This window comes from Capra hircus, chromosome 16 (genome assembly GCF_001704415.2).
Source record: "Capra hircus breed San Clemente chromosome 16, ASM170441v1, whole genome shotgun sequence".
Classification (NCBI taxonomy): domain Eukaryota; kingdom Metazoa; phylum Chordata; class Mammalia; order Artiodactyla; family Bovidae; genus Capra; species Capra hircus.
Genome location: NC_030823.1, coordinates 18,454,577 through 18,472,179, shown reverse-complemented (window position 1 = coordinate 18,472,179; position 17,603 = coordinate 18,454,577). Strand labels below are relative to the sequence as shown.

The 17,603-nt window shown below is 39.8% G+C and overlaps 1 protein-coding gene across 1 annotated transcript in view; it reads left to right on the top strand.

Moving 5' to 3' along the window:
* Positions 1 to 17,603, top strand: part of ESRRG (estrogen related receptor gamma) — a 246,004-nt gene that overhangs the window by 210,068 nt on the left and 18,333 nt on the right.

The following is a 17,603-nucleotide window of genomic DNA, read 5'->3' as shown; positions in this document are numbered from 1 at the left end:
GGGACGGAACCTGCATCTCTTGTATCTCCTGCACTAGCAGGCAAATTCTTTACCACTGCATCATCTGGTCCCATCGTCCTAAATGTAAACCCGCAAAGGGCAAGTACTTTGTCTTTTGCTGAATCCCTAATACTGGGCTCATGACGGACTCTTTATAAATGGAAGTCTTTAACACAATTCCTGGCATGTAATAAGCTCTGAATAAATTCTACAGATTTTTATCATCACCATCATCCTTAACAAGAAATAAAGAATGGAATGATGAGCCTAGACTATGAGGGATTCCATGAACCTCACAGAGAGAAACCATAAGAGCAGGGGAGAGATGATCCCTGCTTAATGTCAGTGTAGAGGGGTGAGATTTGAGTCAGGGAAACCATGAGTTCCGTTCAGGTGGAAGATAGTAGAGGATGTGATTAGGTATTAGGATTGAAAGGAACAGGTGGAACTAAGGCATTTCATGGGAACAGTTAGACTTGGGAGAAGAGTCAAAGATCAATCCAAAATTTTTGGTTCTGTCTTTTTAAGTATTTGATGAGGATGCTCTAGGGGATTCACTAGGCTAAGTTAGAGGGGCGGGGGATGAGTTCACCTGTAGATATTTTGAGGTGAGTTGCCCATGGTACATTTCCATGAAGGTGACTGCAGGGAGTGGGAGATAGAAACGTCTAGCTCTTTGGGGAGCCGTGTGTGCTGGTATCATAGGCTTGTTACACCCACGGAAATCGAGAGCAGGTAGAGAAAAGCCAAGCAGAATTATGGAGAATGTCACATGGAAAGGACTGCACGAAAGAAGGCAGGACGACCAAGAGAAAGTTGTGTGACAAGCACCAGAGGGCATGGGGGGAGTTTCAGGGAGGAGGAGGGGCAGAATGGGCTAAATATCCATCCATGGGGGGAAGGAGCAATCCCTTTTCTTTAGAGAAAAGCAAGAAGGTCTTAGGAATCGGTCCTCGTACAGATGACAAGGGGGAGTAGGTCAAGGGCATTTGTACTCAGTGTTCTCTGTTTATCAGAGAAAAGGCAGGGAGAGGTGGGATCATGTTAGCGAAGTAAAATATAGTCAAGCCTAGAAAGGGATTCAGGCAGGGAGACCATCCGTCTGTGTACAAAAGGAATGTTTTGGATCTATACTTTTTTCTGCCCCCACCCAAAACAAAGGACATTAAAGATAATGGAATGTCCAGTCTGGAGTATACTGTAGACTAGAGCATCCTGTCAGTCAACTTTGTCTGGGAGAAGGAGGCTGAGTGATTCGGTGACTAGCTCAAGGTCACACAACTAGTCAGTAGAGATTGTACAGAAACCAGTTTTCTCACTCTTGATCCATGCTTTTTGTGAACAGTTTCAAGCTGTGCTTTCTAGAGACTATACGCCACTTAAACCCGTATTATACCCTTTTTTATGTTCACCAGCCCCCTTACATACACATACATCCTACCTCGCAGCCTGTCTTCAATCTCAAAATCACCCTAGGTACGTCCTGCTAGTTTTCTTTCTTGCCAGGCATGGTCCACCCTTGGAGCTTGCACCTTGAATTGGATTAACCCTCTGATAGGCTTTTTTTTTTTCCCCTGGATAAACCGAGTTAAGACCGGGTATCTGGTCATATTCATGAAATGAGCCAGCCATCGTAAGGACTGAAGGCATTAGCTCTGTGAAGTTGCTGCCACATCCCAGAGGCAGAGTTGAACTCAGTGCTCCCCGGAGTGTAGCATTTACGGTTGTCAAATGAACGTCCTTGGTGGCCCTTTTCCGTTTATCTTGATGATTAAAAGGAGCTCCATAAATGTTTAATTCACACACAAAAAGAGATGTTGGAAACATATTAAGCAGACCATAGTTGCTGGGTTTTTTAAAAAGTTTTTTCAGACCATAGTTTTATCACTTCTCAGGCTATATGAATTTACATGCCAAAATGAAAACTACCTTGATCTACAAAAGTTTTAGTTATAATGTGTGAAAGTTGCTCAGTCGTGTCCAACTCTTTGCGACCCCATGGACTATACGGACCATGGAATTCTCCAGGCCAGAATACTAGGGGGGAGGGGGTTGCCATTCCCTTCTCCAGGGGAACTTCCCAACCCAGGGATCAACCCAGGTCTCCTGCATTGCATGCGGATTCTTTATTGTCTGAGCTACCAGGGAAGCCCTTAGTTATAATAGTTACATATGAATATAATTGCATTTTTCTCTCTCTGCATTTCAGCGTGGCTTTTTGTTGTTCTTAAATTATTTTTTTAAATGTTCATATCTCTACAAAAGTTACTGATGAGATGTACTCTTAATTTGCTGCAATGTGCTTATTTTGGATTGCCACGTTAGTGCTAGGTTTGGGCAAAAAAATTTATAAATAGCTAGCCTTTTTTTTCTCTTTCACCTTTGAAATAGATGTTAGGATATCTGAGTAGTTTCTACTCTTTAAATAATGCGCTAAGTACAATGCTCATGGACATACTCTCACACCCCTGCCTTTTCTCATTTGATTTTGAGATACAGAGAATAAATGAGACGTTCACTTGGGTTTCGCTGTCTTTTGTAAAATCCAAGCCATTCCGGAGTGAAATGAAGGGAAGACGCAGGAGGTCGCCTTCGTGGGAGCGTCTGCCTTTCCCAAATGTCTCATCCTCTCTCTGTCATCCCCAGGCGATGTGCCTGCATTTGTGTGTGTAGATTTATAGTTTATCTTTATCTATGGCTTCATCTGTAGGTAGCTATTATAGCTGCCTCGCCTGGATATTGTTTGGGCCTGATAGATCTGTCTGTAGTTCATCAAAGGGGAGCCGAGTGCCTAAAAGCCATCGGGTCCAGCTGAGGATGAAATACGAGCCATCAGCCTTGGTAATGGCTGTAAAATTTCATAATTACACGGCCTTTATTACATTGCATAATGATCCTGAAGCAGTATGGAACAATTAATTAAGATTTTCAACCGTGGCTCTTTCAGAAATTAAAAGGTGCTGGTAGCTGAGAAATGGGGATCTGTCTTGTCCTAAAAGCATTAAGGATGCTTAAGACATACTTTCCTAGGCACTTCCTTTTTTTGTTGTTGTTCAGAGGAACATCTCCTTGAGAATCAGCATTAGTCTTCCATGCCTATTATCAAGTTTTTATTCCAACTTCAAAACTGGTATTTTAAAAGGAATGGGAGTAGAAGAGGGCTAAGGGTCTGTATCACTCCCCAACTTCCCTTTTCTCTTCTTTGAAAAATTCTATTCAGCCTCCCGCTATAAGCCATTCATCATGTTTATGGTTGTTCATCTCCACACATTAAATAAATGCAGGCTCTGAGATAGGGGGTCAGTTAACTGCCTACTGTAGTGACCAAGGAGTTTCTCTTATACACTCTCTCATATCTTGAGGCATTAAAATTCTTTCAAGATCTCTACAGTTTTGACAGTCATCCCCAAAGGAAGACTTTACCGTTTTCATTTATTATCCCGTGAATGTGGCATGTCAGGTTTCATATATACCTTTTATTTTTTTCCATGATCTCATCTTCACACCCCATAAAGAGTAATTAAATTTGAGGAGGGCCTCTAAGAGCCGTAAGGAATTTGCTACTTTTAAATAACAACAGAAGCCAAAGAAAAATCTATAGCATATTTGCACATGGATATGCATTTTACACATACAAATTGTTACCCATTTTTTAACTTTATTTTCCATGTCAAGGAAATTATGATTGAGATGGTTTCATACAATAAAAGTACTAATGAAAAACTGGGGCAAACAAGCCCAGCATTTTTACTATGATGATTCTAAGTCACATCCCGAGCTTTCATCCATGTATTTGATAGGAAATAGATATGTTTCAAGGAAATGTGATCAATGGTATTGTCAATTTCAATGACAGAAATTTTTAGAAAGAAACCCCTAACTTCTTTGTGATTTACACAGAACTCCTGGATATTTGTTCATGTCAAGTATTATTGTTTTTAGATTGGCAATCATCATATAACATTTTACCAATCTAAATATTTCATGGGAGACTAAAACTTCCCTTGGGCATCCCCAATAATAAACTTTCAGCAGAAAATTTGGAAAGGATTATGTGCTTCAAGGAAGAGCTGCTGCTCAGAGTCAATTCTCTTGTTGAGGCATTTAGTCCCTTAATAGGAATTTTCTGATCTGCTGTCATTCTTGTTCACACACCGAGTGTCACTGCCTCTAAAACACTTGTCATTCTTTAATGGAAACAAAATAGTCATTGCAGCCAGAGCTGCAATGTCATTTCACTACCCCTTGCTGCGTCGGCAATAGTGAAAATGACAGAGCGGCTCTCAGTAGGGGTAATTAAAATGTAAATATTGATATTTTATTATTTGAAATTACTTTCCAGTGCGGCATTTAATATCTCTCCATCTGTGCGGCTCTGTTTAGCGGTCATTTTAAGTGCAGCTCTGGGATACCAAGCAGCGGCTTGATCCCCGTTATGTCAAAATGCTTGTTGCTGCTTAATTTTGATATCTAATTAAGTGGAAAAGTACAGTCCACACTGTAATCCATGGCATCTTAACCAGCTGCTTGGGTATATTTAGAATTAATCTCCACTATGGAATCATCCTAATGTATGCAATTAAGAGTCTGCCGATGGCTAATTAGGTGTATTAGAATCAGGCAGCTTTTTTTTCTTCTTCTTCTTTTTTTCCCCTCCTCTTTCATTTTGGACTGTTGCAGACGTTTAAGAGTTTCTGCCTGCAGAGGTGCCTTCATGCTACTCAAATGGAGTTAGGATGCAGTGCAACTTCCAGCTAGATTCATGCCTGAATGGTAACTCTTATTTAATAACCTCTTGCTTGTTTTCTTGAATCAGCCTCATCTAGAAATTTCTAGGATTTCCTGGATCTATTTGCAGGATCTCAGTGACATGAAAGGGATTGATCACAGCATAGAGGAGAGGTGAGATGCAAAGATAAATTTCCTTCCCCAAAAGATCCAAGCAGGGAGACAGGGAGGCGGTGCAGTGGGTGCTCTTGTTCATTTCAGGAGAAGAGCCGTGACAATGTGAGAGCTTTACACCGCAGCTCCATCTCCCTCCTCCATTCTACTTTTGAATGGAAGAGTGTCTCGAAAGAGTTATTCTAAGAGGCGCAGGTTTGCAGGTTTGGTTTGTATATTGTACATCTGTGGTAAATAGGACAGGCAGCATTTCAAGACTGATAACGATTCTGCATTCATGTGGTTGAGAAATTCCAAGAGCTGTGTTGTTTCTCAGTTTTTTTGTTTCCTTTTAACTTGGCCAGTTATCCAAATCAGGGCAGTGTAGAGAAGAAGGAGGGGAGGCAGAGAGGAATCGGAGGGGTTGCCTCTGTTGTCAGTGAGAAGATAACTGGTAGCCTCCCCGGTGGATCGTGTGCCAAGCTGTAATGACTTAGCTCTGCTTGAGCCAGCAAACACCAGCCGTGAACTTGGGAGTAAATATTCGTAAACAGATCTTCATTAGCCCCAGAGAAAAATCATGTGAGAGCCTGACTTTAAACCAAACTCTCAGGGCTAGAAATTCAGAGTTGCTGTTTTTCCTTGCGGTCTGGAGCACAAATTATGCCTGGATTTTTAAGCATAGATAGTGATAATTTCTAATATTATTTGAATGTGGAGTTTCAGGGTCAGGGTGCTATAATTTCACATTTATGACATGCATCTCATGGATAACATATTTCTTCTACGTTCTTTCACGAATACATATGACACTTTGTTTTTAATAGCCTGCGCTGTAAATCCTTTAACTTGCGTTTATGCAGAAGACCTCTTAGTTTTTTGTGCTTTTTTTTTCCTGCCTCTCCTCTTTCTAGGGCATATGTTGGAGACACTGAAATGTAGTATCTTTCTACTTAGGGAAAAATCAAGAAAAGCACACCTTAAGATTTTCTCTTTTTTTTCTGCTTCACGTATAAGAAGTAAAAGTGAGAAAAGGGAAGAAATAAATTTTAATTCCATAAACAACAGCCTCTCATAAGTAGTGCTCTTGTTGAGATTTGTGTTTCTATATTGAGGGACTTAATTTGGTATGTTAAAAAAGATTTGAAGGCATGTTATATAAAATTAATAAAGAAATTAGAAGTGACTTTCTCTTAGAGATCCCAGAGAGAATCTATTCTTGATCCTTTAAGCGAAAGCAAGCAAGAAGATCGCAATGTTCTGTTCTTTGGTATTTGGTAGTGGAAATAAAATCTGCACATTTTTGGGTGAGCTCAGGGAATTAACTCAGTCTTTCACGATGCCAACATCATTCTATGGCTTCAGGTGTGTGGATGTAGCCTTCCCAAATGGAAAAATGGTGTAAAAAAAAGACTCTTTTGACTTAATACCCTAAGTCATAAGCCAGCAACTGTGCCTTCGTTAATGCAAGCAGGTGCATTGGGAGAAAGTTTGAACACTTACCTTCCTTGAATGGGCAGCATTTAATCCAAAATCAAATTAGGGTAGATAGATCATTTCTTCTTTCCTTCTAATTTTTCATTATGTTAACTCATTTAGATAAACGTAAACTATATATTTGTAGTTATATATATATATATACATATACATATACATATATATATACTCACTGCTGCTGCTAAGTCGCTTCAGTTGTGTCCGACTCTGTGCGACCCCATAGACGGCAGCCCACCAGGCTCCCCCGTCCCTGGGATTCTCCAGGCAAGAACACTGGAGTGGGTTGCCATTTCCTTCTCCAGTGCCTGAAAGTGAAAGTGAAGTCGCTCAGTCGTGTCCGACTCTTCGCGATTCCATGGACTGCAGCCTACTAGGCTCCTCCATCCATGGGATGTTCCAGGCAAGAGTACTGGAGTGGAGTGCCATTGCCTTCTCCGATATATATGCACACCTATGTGTATATATATGATATATAACCAATGTATTTAATATGTATAAATATATATGTATATCCTACAACAGCTTATTTCTATTTTATCCAATGTGTGGAATGTACTTTTAGATTCTTCAATATCAGAATATTAGGTGTGTCACATACAACAAGACAAAGCAGCCATGGCTAACTTGCTATTTATAGATTTCCTTTAACGATCTGAATGTTCCCATTAGAAGTGGTTCATCTTTTTAAAAAGTTATCACGTTTCATGTGTGGGCAAAAGACAAACTCACAAAAATTTATTTTTAATTTAAAGTATATTTTGGGGTCAGAAACACAGTTTAAAAATCAAATATTAGGAATTATAAAGGAAGGTAAAAAATGCCAATAATGCGCTGTTGTTTTAAAAAACAACCCAAAATTATAGTTGGGATTGTTTCTCCAGCAATTCTAAAGAGGATTAGAGGCACATCTCTCTCTTGCTAAACTCTGACAGATGATATGCTTTATTAGTAACATTGTTTAGTTTATTAAAATTTTGAATTGTAAAAAAAAATGTATTTGATCTGAAAATTTGTGTTAGCAAAATTCATCTTCTTGCGTTTCTCACCATGTCCCTATTTTAAATGAAAAATTATGGTTTCCTAGAGACCTAATAGGCGTGTCCATAAATGCAGACTCTCAGCTGAGTATGTACAAAAAAATGGAAAAAACAGAGTTCATAAAAAGTAATGTGAACCAACTACCCAACTTATTAAAGGAATTTTTTTACCTCCTGCTTGACTTCCTCAAGGTCCAGACTGACTTTTTCTTAAGTTAGACGGATCCTCCTTCACTTGCCCAGAATATTTGCCTAGGGTTGTTTCTAGCTATGCTTGTTCCTACAGCAGGTGGAAATAGTTTCCCTTCAAAATGATTGCATAAGAATGGATGTACAAACCAGTTTGATAAACCTGAAAGATGTCTAAGTGGCATTTAAATTACATTAACACCTACTTGTGCAGTCACAGTGAAAGGTCGTAACCAACAAGTACCATCTTCACTGTTGTAAATGCCTAATTTGCTGCTTTCAAGTGGGAAGCCACCTCACTCCCTCGTGCTGCCCGATGGCTGTCATGTTGCAAATACTTCTGACAAGTGAGTATTAGAATCCATTGTTCTAGAATGGACCAAGAGGGAGTTGCCATATCTGAATGTGTTTTTATTGCATTGCCTTTTCTTTGCTGTTTTTGACTCAAGGAAAGGAAACTCATAATGAATAAAGAAAATACAGGATTGCTCAGTCTGCTTGCTATTTTTTTAAAGTGTAGAAAGTGCCTTTATCAGTGACTTTGGCTTTATCAAAGCTAGATTTGGAGTCTCCTAAGAATTTATGTAAAAACTGTAGACATACAAATTTTTATTCCAGCGAGTAGAAAGAGGCAGTGAGCTTTTTCTTTCATTCGTGACCTAAGTCAGGCTTTCAGAGAATTAAAATACTAGCTCCAGATAATAAATTTACACATTGTCAAAATAATTACACAACTAGGGTAAAGTAGAGAAATTAATTACAGATACTTGTAAATAATAAAAAAGTCATGACATGATCATGGAATCTGTTGTGAATGGTTATTTGTAAATATAGGAGAACGTAGTTAGGCAGTATGATTAAAATGTCAACTTTAATTACAAATTCAAAAAGAACTGGCTGAGGTTGTGAAATTTAGGCAGAACTTTATCAGAGTTTAAGTGGCTCCGGAGAAAATCCTGTATACTAGATAGGCACTTACAAGCAAAGAGGTGTATGTATAATCAGTGCCTTAATAAACACTTGTTGAATTATAAAGAAAACATTAGGCAGTTTTTTTGTTCAAATATTTGGGGGATTGGAGCTGGTATCTGGAATATTTGTTTCTTTAGCCTCCCATTCTTGTTGAAAGCCAGTCCATGAGTTGTTAAGGAATTTTCTATCCATTCATTCATTTGGCATGTATTTATTGAGCACATGCTACATGGCAGGCAGTGTTGGAGGTGCTGCGGATACAGCAAGGAGCAAAGAAGAGAAGGTCTCCACTGGTAAGAGCTCAGAGATCGTGGAAATGCACAAGAAGGATATGGATATGCCTGTTGGGCAACACGTCATCACCCCCACTCCCTCAGTTGCTTATGTCTTTACCTTGAGCTCCACTAGCCTGTTTTGCAGCTCACAACTGTCACTGCCACTGGATGCTGCACGGGAACAGTGATAAGGACAGTAAGGATGGAAAGACACATATGCACTTGACGTTAGGCATTACAGAGAACACTTGGTGATAGATCCCTGAGAGGCTAGGGGTGAGGCAGCAGGTAGGTAGTGTTGCTCTTAATCTGGGAAGTCGTGAAGGTGTGGGGTTTGACATGGGGGTTGGGAAAATGGTCTCCCATTTTCAAGCTGTTAAGCCATCCACAGAGCACTTCCCAGGTGAGAAATTTTCAGGACGTATGGAAGGAAGGGATGAGAAAGGCCACAGAGTGAAAGAAATTTCATCTTTTTTTTTTTTTTTTTTAAGAAATTTCATCTTGTGCCAGAAAGTTTCAGTTTTGTCCTTCAGGAGATGTGGAAGCCAAGAAAACATTTGTGTCAGTGAATAGCAGAGTTAGATTTCGTATTCAATAGAATATTCGAATAACCACAGGTAGGATAGAAGTAGACCTAAGGATTTGTGTATCCTTTATCCCAAAAGAGAAGATGGAGACCCAAACCAAAACCACAGAGGAAGAAAAGGAGACAAAATGATGGGTCCATTTGGGAGGATGCGTCCAACCAAACACCTATCTTTCTTCCTCTGCATTTATTGGGTTGGCCAAAAAGTTCATTAGGGTTTTTCTGTGAGATGGTATGGAAAAAACCGAGTGAACTTTTTGGCCAGCCCAATGCATTCAGTGTGAGCCTTCTTTGTGGTACCTACTACCTACTTCACCTTGTTGTGTACGCCTCTTCATTTACTAAACTGGAAAGTCTGAGAGGGCATGAATTGTATCATCTTGTGCAATATTAGTATCATGGTTATGAGCGCAGTGTTTCATTCATCATAGATGGACTAAGTATCGATCGATTAGAATCGTATTAGGGTGGAACCACTGAAAACCTGAATGATGTAGGACTGGACCCAAACTTTGGGGAGATTGTTCCCACCTTCCATTTTACGGGTGAGAAAGCAGGAATCCCAGGAGCTGAGTCCCATGGCTAGTTGGTGGCAGAGTTGCCATCACATGTTAGGTTGATTTACTCCCAATCTGGTGATCTTCATCAGAGGTGCTGATTACTGCCCACACAGGCTTGTGTTTCATGTCAGCAGCTCTCCGTTTGTTATTCAGAGTCAGGTGACATTGGGGCTGGAAGATGCTTCAGGGATATTTGGTCCTCATTTCACACTGACAGGTGAAGCATCAGCTATGGGTCTGTATTGGTTTGCTCTGCGTGTGTGTGCGTGCGTGCACAGGCTCAGTATTGTCCGACTCTTTGAGACCCCATGGACTGTAGCCCACCAGACTCCTCTGTCCATGGAATTTCCCAGGCAAGAATACCGGAGCGGGTTACCATTTCCTTTTCCAGGGGATCTTCCTGACCTAGGGATCAAACCTGAGTACCTTGCATTGGCAGGCGGGTTCTTTACCATTGAGCCGCCAGGGAAGCCAGCAGTTTGTTTGGGCTGCTATAATTAAGTACCTTCAACTGGATGACTTAAGCATTTGTCCTACAGTTCTGGAGCCTGGAAATCTGAGATCAAAGGTGTCTGGAAGGTATCTTCCTTCTGAGGATCTGTCCCATGCCTTTCTCCTAGCTTCAGGTAGCCTCCAGCATCCCATGGTTTGTGGATGATAATATTCTCTCTGTATATCTTCGCTTTGTTTTCCTCCTGTTTGTGTCTGAGTCTGAATTTCCCCCTTTCAATGAAGTTGTAATCAGATTAGATGAGGACCCACCCTAATGACCTCATTTTAACTTGATCATCTACACAGACCTTATTTCCAAATAAGGTCACATTCAAAGTCCTGGGATTTAGGATTCCAACAGCTTTTGGAGGGCAGTGATTCAACTTAACAGCAGGGGCCAAGTTAACACCCTTGGTCATGGGGAGAGATGGAACCAGAACCCAGATCCCCAGACCTCAAGGTCACTGCTCCTCACACCACAGCCTCTTCCCTCCTCTGTCACCCATAGCAGTAAACCCTTAGCTTTTGAATACTTGACATTAAAAGTTTGCTACATACTCTTTAAAAGTTTGTGGAAATGTCTCCAAGCTTTAAAGATCCCCAAAGTTCAAGACAGAGTCGACCTGTGTTTATTTTGAAGGTTTGACTTTTATATCAAGTATTAGACCAACACTGATGCACACTTCTTGGGAATTTCCTAAAGAGGATAATGCCTGCATATCTGGTGGGGCTGGGCTGATTCTTCTTGGACAACTGTTCTGGCCCCTGTAATACACAAGATATTTCTTGACCAGTCCTACTGGGGAGAGCAAGATTCCAGTAGTTTCTTTTTTTTTTTTTCCTCCCAAATCAGAAATGTAGCTTCAGAATGTTTTTCCCTCCTCAGTATCTATCTAATTCCAAAGTAAAACTGGCAATACCCTTTTATCAGATTTTTTTTGAAGAGTCCTATTTTATATATGGTGCAGCCTTTTTTTGTTTCTTCATGGCCAAACAACTTTTAGTCACATCAAAAAGGAGAGTTTTCCCAGGCAGAACTTTCTTGTCTTCAACTAGCACCACACACAAAAAAAGGTTGTAAGAAAAGAAAGCTATTAGAGTTTCCTCCTTGAAAGCAGCTTCTCTATCCTTGCCTCCATGACCCCAAACAATTTGTCTTTCTTCTTGGTTTAGATGAAAGGAGAGAACTACAGTTAAGGCTAGCTCAGAGAGGGTTGGGGAAGGACTAAGGGAATTGCTTCAGCTCCTCTGGAGCATTCAGAGATGGTAGGTAAGTGGGATTTACAAAGAGAAGCTGTACCCTCCCTGTAGATGTTCTCTGGATTCTTATTTTGCACTCATCTGCCCCCTCAGGCCCTTTTCAAAGTAGGTTGGCAAGTGTTTAAACCTGCCCACTCACAGAAACAAACAAACCAACAAAAAAGTTTGTACCGTCATTTTGAGGCTTTCCTGTGCTGCCACCTGGGAATATTTTTCCTGAGCGCTGTTATACTTTTAATTTTTAATTTATTTATTTTTTTAATTTTTCTAGCAAGCTGGACTGGGAAATAAGAAACAATTGCTGGGACTTCCCTGGCAGTCCAGTGGTTAAGAATCTCCGCTTGCATTGCAGGGGGCACAGGGTCAGTCTCTAGTCAGGGAACTAAGATCCTACATGCCTTGTGGTGTGGCCAAAAAGAAAACAACACCAAACAATTGCTGAAGAAAGCATTTCACCGATGCCATGTGGGCATAGAGGCATGTTGTTGATTGCAATGCCCAGGAGTGGGCTGATTGCTAACATATTTGGCTGTTCACATAACCAGCATGAGTGGTCAGTGGCCAATCGAACCTGTAAGCTTGGTGAATAGTGGTAATTGTGCCTTGGACTGGTGGATACCACCTGTTCAACTCTCTTCTCTCCTCTTGTAGCTTATCACAGCTATCCAGATCATTGTATACACAGTGGTCAGTTCTGCCATGCAGATATAAAGTAATTTTTGAATCTGAGTTCTGTCTTTCTAATTTTCACGTTTGTCCCATGAAACCACTATTTTAAGATAATGGCTCTGTAAAATATCCATGAACCTTACTTGGAGTATAGAAACAGAACTAAAGAAACAGATTTCTTGTGTTCCACATATGCTGAAGTGAGTGATCATATTGGCAAGAAAGGGAGCGATCCCATTTTTGTCAGTTATTCTTACTTTTCACCCAAACCAACTGTGATTGAATTTAAACGCTTGAAATCTGGGTCTCAGTCAGGCTAAAAGAATAAAGGTTCAAAGGGTAGCACTGTATGTATCTAATGCTTAGGTACTAATATAACGAAAAGATAATATAATAGGGTAGAGAGATAATAATAGAGTGATAATAATTATCTTTTATAAAGAAAATGTTTAAATAAAATGCTGCTGGTAGCACCAAAAGGATATTCCAGGTTTTCAGTTTGGCACTGGACTATTGGTAGCTGTTTGCCTTGAGCCCCAACTGAGTTCTAGTCCATGAAGTTCATCTCTATGGGAGATAAAGAGAGAAAAGTTCATATATATATATATATATACACACACACACACACACACACACACACACACGTGCGTGCATGTACACACATACACACAAACCTGAGCCCTGTGTTTTGCGAATCATAGAGGAAATGATATGTCTGATCCTATTTGAGAAGAACAAGTGACTAAAAAAGAGAGTATCACTGACAAGGCTTATGGATCTGCGTTTATTAATAACTAAGACCAAATCTTTGTGCCATTGTTATGCTTTTTTCCTGTAGTTCCTAGCAACACCAGGTTTATTTCTATGAGAGTTGAAGAATCTAGCTGATGCCGTGTTGCTCAGTCAGCTTCTTTCAATGAACTCCACTTGCGATCTCAGCGAGTTGTTATGTCATTGTGATACACATGTAATTTTACCATGCTATGCTATTCATTGAAATGTGTCCATTTTTGGTGGGACAGAGACACTACAGTTCAAAAACTGTGAGCAGAGAAATCAATGCCTTGATTAAGTGATATTAACAGACACCCCAAAGATGTAAAAGGCTTGCTCTGTTTTGAGGAAGCAACCAAGAAGAAAATGCCTAGCAGGGGTTAAACCCAAACGCCTTCACGCAGCCTATTTCTGTCAACACTCTGTTCAGGAAATAAACATTTATGCTTTCTGAAATGAAAGTGTATTTTTGAAGACTAGCCGTCAGATATTTTTTGCCCTTCACACTTTCAAATGCTTAGCCTTTTTGGTAAGTTGACTGCAAAGTGCATCAGTTTGCCAGGCTAAAAATAAATAAATAAAGGTGCTTGACAAGGGCCCACAGCGCCACTGTCAACCTCCAAAGCTTCCAGCAGAAGAAAGCAAGAGGCTTGGCACAAAACATGCTTTCTTCAGGCTTGTTACTTCAAGGGTACCTGCCTCTCGAGAAGCTTTTCAATCGTTCGAAATGATGTTATTCCCAAGCGTCATCTGGTTTATTTGGCACACACTGTACTGCAGATAAACATGCTACTTAACTGTGGGTTAAGGTAGAGAGTTATTCTGCCTGCAGAATGCCTGAGATACATTAAGTTGCACTGACTCTAGGGTGGAGATGAAGAGAGATCGGAGTTGTCAGCAGTATGCATGGGATGGACTGGAGCTGGGGAAGAAAAAAATGTGCCATGGTATCAGTGTATTTTAAAAAGCTGTAATACAGCTGAACATTTAAAACTATAACCTGTCACACATTGGAGATTAAGATGCCGGGATGTACAAAACATGAAGTGCCCATGACACCACGGCAAAGCATGTTTTATTTCACTTGGCAAAGAGGTTTCTCGCCAAAGATAGCTAAAGGTTATAGATACGAAGGACCTCTAACTTGCAGTCCAATAGCTATAAAACACCACTAAAGGCCCAGTAAAAGCACAAACAAGTAATTATCATTTGGAGGCAAGCCTGTGTGCACTAATGGAGCAGTCATGTGTTTTGAGAAAATTCCTTAGACTCAGTTCATTAAGATATGCATTTTCATTTAGCTCTTGGTCACTTATGTTTTTCTACTTTGCTCAGGACTGCTGATAAAATTATCACTTCATCCCTGCGTCTATATGAGTGTAAAATAGAACTAGCACTCCTAAAGGCCAGGAAGGAAATTTTTGAGGAATTGAAATATCGTCGCTGTTTTGGGTTAGGCTGCCTTAGTGCTCAGGTGAGCACAGCCAGCTTATAAAAAGGCTGTTTAACTGTTATCCAAGTATTTGGGCAGGACAGTTCTTTGTGACAGCTTCCAGATTGCAAGGGTTTGGGAGGAAAGGGTTAAAATGTTGGGATCCAGCTATTTGTGGACCAAGAAGAGATAAAAGTCCAGACTTTATTTATATTGTGTAGACCATAGGTTGTCCTTTCCCCTTTGGTTTGGCAAAATTACACCTCCTCTGATCAGCTTGAAATAGACTTGAGGCTCTCAAGCAGACCTTTTGTACTATATCTATCTTTATGTGCTCCCTGACCACCCTCCCCCAAAAAGGAGAACCTTTTCTTTACCCTTTTGCTTGTTTTTATTTCATTGAGAAGTAAAAGGCCAAGTTCGGTTCACATACACACACACACATACCCTTAGAAGGATCAAGTCACAGGATCAACCTAAGAAAATGAAGTTTTATTGTTTTTGGCTTAATTAAACCCCCCAAGAAATGTGTGAAACATTGTCATGGCTGAAAAAAAAAAAATGTTCATTTGTAAATCACAGGGACAAAGGGGCCCCCGTGCAACTTTAAAGTTTCCGTGCACGTAAATGTCGATAGCGTGCCTGCTCCATCATCAGCACTAAATTCACATTGATGCCTCTTTTCTTCTCCGTATTGATCCTTCCATGAGAACGTAGATTTGTATCTGTTAATTAATGCGTCCTGAAACAGCGTTTGTATTAATCAGGCAGATAAGAAAAATTGGATGCCTGCATCCTCCTGACAACCGTAAAAGTGCTGGCCCTGATAAAATCGTGGATGGACCTCAATAAAAAAGTTCCTCCTTCCACTCAATAAACTAATCATCCTGCTTTTAATTATTCGGCAGAAAGATGTGTGGAGATTGGAGAATGTGTAAATCTATTTACTAACAGCAGTGTCTGGGCTGGAGAATAGGGCTGTCACAGGAAGGTGCTGCAGGCTATGCGCTCTGTCCATCTGCTGCTGCAGAAAAACTGCTGCTTGGGAGCGTGAAAAGGAACAAGGAAACGAAGGCGAATGGAAATTACCCATCTCCTTTTGCTCAGAACTTCCTAGATGACTGTTTTTGCGTCTGTTTTCTTTACAAAAGAAATTCCTACTTAGTCTCTTCTTCTTAACTTCGGTCTTTTAATTTGCAGGACATCTTTTTATTACAGTGGGGGAATGGAAAAAAAGATCAATATTTGTTTGTTTGATTTTTTGGTTTATTTGTTGTAAAACATTCTCACCGTGAAAAGGAAATGGAGCCACATCTACTCAGATTCTATCATTATTTTTCTCTTTGTAATCCCTGTTTAAAGTTGTTACATCTCTAATTCTAAGCGGATGTGTATTCTGTAACCCCATATTTCAGTGACAAAGAAAGAATAGAGAAAAAGCAAAAAGAGACATAGTCAGTCCAAAAGAAGATCAGTTAAGTAATATGTAAGCAACTTGATTAAAAAAAAAAGAAATAAATGCTTTTTACGTGGGCCTTAAGAAAAGCTGGACTAATCCCTCTTGGTGATTTTATTAAACACTTGAAGTGAATGGTACTAAATGTCCAACCAGTAGTTTTCTCCAATGGGCCAGGAAATAATTTCCTTTTCTTTATCATGCTATAGTTGCTACTCTCACAGGAAATATGAATAATTTGTGATGAATAAAAATGATTAAGAACAATAGCCAAAGGTAGGAGCCTAAGAAAGCTGAACAGAAGTGGGTATTTATGATTTGATTTGGGTAATAGGTTCTAGAAAGGGAGTAATAAGAGATTTTATAAGTGGCATTATTAATACTTTCTTCCTTCTGTGGAATTATTGGTGGCACAATCTAAAATCATGGTACCATTGTCCTCAAAAACCATAGATATGGTTTGTCACCCTTGGAATTCCTGGGCATAACCTTGAAATGAAGGTGAAGTTTTAAGAAACTTTTTTTCTTAAGGCAAAAGTAAGCAACTGATCATCAGGTTATCTCCACCAAGACTTCCTTTTAGAGCCTGGATCTAATCCCTCTGAAATTTAAATAGATATCTTTACTCCCAAATAGGTTTAATTGTCCCTCTTCATGTTTCCCTCTTGATCCACATTTTCTTTTTAAAAAATTTTTTTTTTTACTTCTGTTTTCTCAAGTTCAGAAGGGACTTTAAACATGTATGTATAAATGCAGACCAGGTTTAGGATTGAAGCAGTCGTCCAGGTATTTCAGATAAAAATAGAATATCATATAGCTACACTTATAGAATACATATTATAAAGTAGTGTTTTGCTGGGTTTTATTTTATATTTCTGCAAAACAGAAATTAGGGTACAAGGAAATTATCTTGCTCAAGGTGAAACAGCCAGTAGTTCAGTGGAGCTGATACTGAAGCTTAGGATCTGTCTCTGCTCAAACTTTGTCCATTGCACCTCATGGTCTTCATGTTTAACTTTTTAAATGAGTGGATCCTAATATCAAGAATAAATTGTGGCTTCTCTGTGTGTTGAGGGGACCAGGCTGCAAAGTATTCCATCCTCTTTGATACCAACAATCACCATTTTAAAAAGGAATTCATGCTAAATGTCAGTGGGGACAGAATATCCAATTAAGAAAGCTCTTTTGGGTGTAATCATACTTCACACTCGCTGTGCTTGTGACTATTACAGAGAAATGGCTCCAAATTGTACTCTATTGTGTGGCCTAAATTGTTGTCCTTTATTTGGGGCTTCTGTTTTTTTTTTTTTTGGTTTTTGTTTTTCACTTTCATGTTGTTTATCAAGAGCAGTTTTTGGAGATGAGGTAGTTGATAGTTCCTATCAGACTATCAAGCCTAGTAAGAGTGGCTCAAATGGTAACAAATCTACCTGCAATGCAGGAGACCCAGGTTCGATCCCTGGGTGGAGAAGTTTCCCTGGAGAAGAAAATGGCTACCCACCCCAGTATTCTTGCCTGGAGAA